We start from the raw sequence: 3190 nt of genomic DNA, 5'->3' as shown, positions 1-3190 counted from the left end.
TTTCCAGCCACTGAGGCCAGGATTTGAACTGTACAGTTAGGTAGCTGGGATCCATCTCCCTTAACTACCAGACCATGGGATTAGCCCACAACTTCAGTTTTTTCATTTCAAAGCCAATAATGATAAATCAAGTTCTTCTCATACTTCAAATGTTTCTGAACTCTCACGCTTCATTTCTCTAAACAGAGAAAGTTCTCTGAACTGTTCAAGTGATTACACTGGCCCACTGGACAAGCCAGAATAATCTCCCTATTTGAAGGTTGTTGACCCAGTTACACCTGTAAAGTTCCATTAGCCACATACCATGACACTTTTGCAAGTTTTGGAGGTTAGGCCATGGGCATTTTTGGTGGGTCATTGTGCCTGCCACACAGTTTTATTGCACATCTGTGTTATTTTTGTGTCTCATTCTATTTCTCTGGAGTACATAGGAATAGCATTTGATGGTTGGATTTTCTGACATCTTTATTATATTCTCGCACTTGATTTTTGTCCTGACAGGAAACAGAATTGTAAGTTCAAAGTAATTTCCATGTTTCAAGATATTTTCCATTGGAATCTTATTCCTTCTGATGAAAAATTGGATGCTAGTTCAACTATTATTCTTTTATAGGAAATCAGAATCTTGCCTCTGGATGTTTTTAGGCCTTTCTCTTTTTGATGCCTTGAAATGTCTTGCCGTTGAGACTGAATGTGGCTCTTTTATAATTTATTTTGCTTAGAACTGGGTGTGTCCTATCAATCTGGAGGCTTGTGTTGAGCAATTTCTCAAAATTCCTCTTCAGTTATCTCGATAGTTTTCTTCCCTTTCTCCATTTACTGCTCTCTTTTTCTAGAATTCCTATTAGTCTTACAATGAATTAATCTTAGATGCTTTTTCCAAATTTTTCCCTTTTTTTCTCTTTGGTTTGCTTGAAAACTGTATGTTCTGGAATGTTTTCTGAATTAAATGACCTTACCATTCATTCTATTAAATGTTTATTTCCAGCACATTTTCTGATCCTCTAAATGTTCCCATTTCTGTGTCCTATTGTATGGTATCATATTTTCTTGACTGTCTCTTAGAAAGCTTCTTATGGGGCCGGTAGGTGTCATGTAGTTAAGGTGCTGGACTCCCACATGGCCAGCTGTGATTTGCGTCCTGGACCTGATGCTTGCTTTCTCACTTTCCCTCTCTCTTTCTCTGTCTCTCTCTGGTGAATACATGTGCCATATGGCAAATTAAAAAAAAATAATGGAAGTAGCAGGCAGCATGGTGGTCAAGGGTGCTAGACTCCCACCTGGTCGACTGTGATTCCAGTCCCAGACCTGGTGGCTTGCTTTCTCACTTTCCTTCTCTCTCTTTCACTTGCTTCTCTTTGGTCAAATTAAATAAATAAAAATTAATTAATTAAGTTAAATAAAATAATTCAGAAATTATAATAATACTAAATAAAATGAAATAAATAACTAAGAAAAAGAAAGCTTGTTATTATTAATTTCTTATCATTTTCTTTTGGTTCCCAAGCTGCTCAGCACTATTCTGAAATGTCTTCTTTAGTTTATACTTAATGCTGTTGATTTCCTTAATATTGCTGACAGTTTTTTTTTTTTTTTTTTTTTTTTTTTTAAGAGAGAGATTTTTGCTTTAGGACGCATAAGGTTACCTGAGAAACAGAGGTAGAAAGCAAGAAGTTACCCCCCGGGGGAGGGGGATGGCCATACTGCAGTCCCTTCTGCATTCTCCTTTTGGGATTTTGGGCACATACGCACATGTGCCAAACATGAGTTTGAATTGAAGCCACCGGGTCCTGGGATTTGAACTGTGGTTGACTATGTGGGAGTCCAGCGATGTAACCATTACATCATCTGCTGGTCTCTAATAGTTTTCATTCATTCATTTTTAAGAATAAAGGAGTTTTAGACAGAAGTGAAAAGAGAGAATACTGGGGTGGGGGGGATCTGGAAGAACGTAAGAGCAGTTATTAACATACAGGACTTTTGCATATATGTTCACAAATAAGCATTTGAATATGAATCAGGCATTTGGGCATACTGTGGTTAGCCACACCACAGACTACCATCATTGAGTTTATGCTGACGGATTTTTAATGCTTCTTAGGATGCCGAGGATTGTGCTAGCTTCAGAAACTAAGCTACAAAGCTCTCCATAATTTTCTTTTCTTTCCTTTTTTTTAAAAAAAGAATTATTTATTTGATTTTAATTATTCATTTATTTATTTTAATTTGACCAGAGAGAAACAGAGAGAGAGGGAAAGTGAGAAAGCAAGCCACCAGGTCCAGGATTCAAACTGTGGTCGCTCCTATGGGAGTGTCTAGCGCCTTAACCACCATGCCACATGCTGCCCACCCCCCCAATTTTCTTTTTTAAACATAACTATTTATTTAATTTTATTTGTTATTGTCATTATTTTTAATTTGCTACAGGACACATGTGCTCACCAGAGAGAAAGAGAGAGAGAGAGAGAGGGAAAGTGAGAAAGCAAGCTGCCAGTTCCAGGACTCAAACTGCAGTTGGCCATGTGGGAGTCCAGTGCCCCAACCACCATGACACCTGCTGATCCCCCCCCGCCTCCAAAATTTTTTATGCATTGAATTTGAAGCTCAGGAATTAGTTATTCAAGAAGTTTTACAACTCATCCATAAGTTTGAGTGGGCTGGATACTTTTTATTTGGGTGTACAGATTTTTGGCATCTTTTTTTTTTCAGTCCTAGCTATAGTTTTTAATGTCATTCGTTTTTTCCAGCATTTTTGAGCTACCTTAGTTTTTCTTGAAAAGAGACTATTTCATTGTGATGTCAATACTTATGGCTGCATTAAGATGTATAAAGTTTTTTTTTTTTAATTTTAGTTTTTGCTAGAGGTTGCATGTACTCACCAGGGAGAGATACGGAAAAAAGAAAAAAAAAGGAAAAGTGAGAAATCATCCCCCAGGGGGCACGGCCACTCAGCAAACTCTTCTTCTCCAGTTTCCACTGGGGATTTGTACACATATACAACATATACCAGGAGTGTTTTTCGGTCTACCCGGTTTAGGACTTGAACTGTGTGGTTGGCCATGTAGGATCTGGCTGCCTTAACCTCCACATCACCTGTTGGTACTACAAGGTCTTTTAATAATTTGTAAATTTCCCAGTGACCAGCAGTTGGCATAATGGCTAAGTCGCTGGACTCCCATGTAGTCAACCG

The sequence above is a fragment of the Tupaia chinensis genome, unplaced genomic scaffold, assembly GCF_000334495.1.
Source record: "Tupaia chinensis unplaced genomic scaffold, TupChi_1.0 Scaffold000498_1, whole genome shotgun sequence".
Classification (NCBI taxonomy): domain Eukaryota; kingdom Metazoa; phylum Chordata; class Mammalia; order Scandentia; family Tupaiidae; genus Tupaia; species Tupaia belangeri.
Note: the sequence above shows the minus strand (reverse complement) of the source record.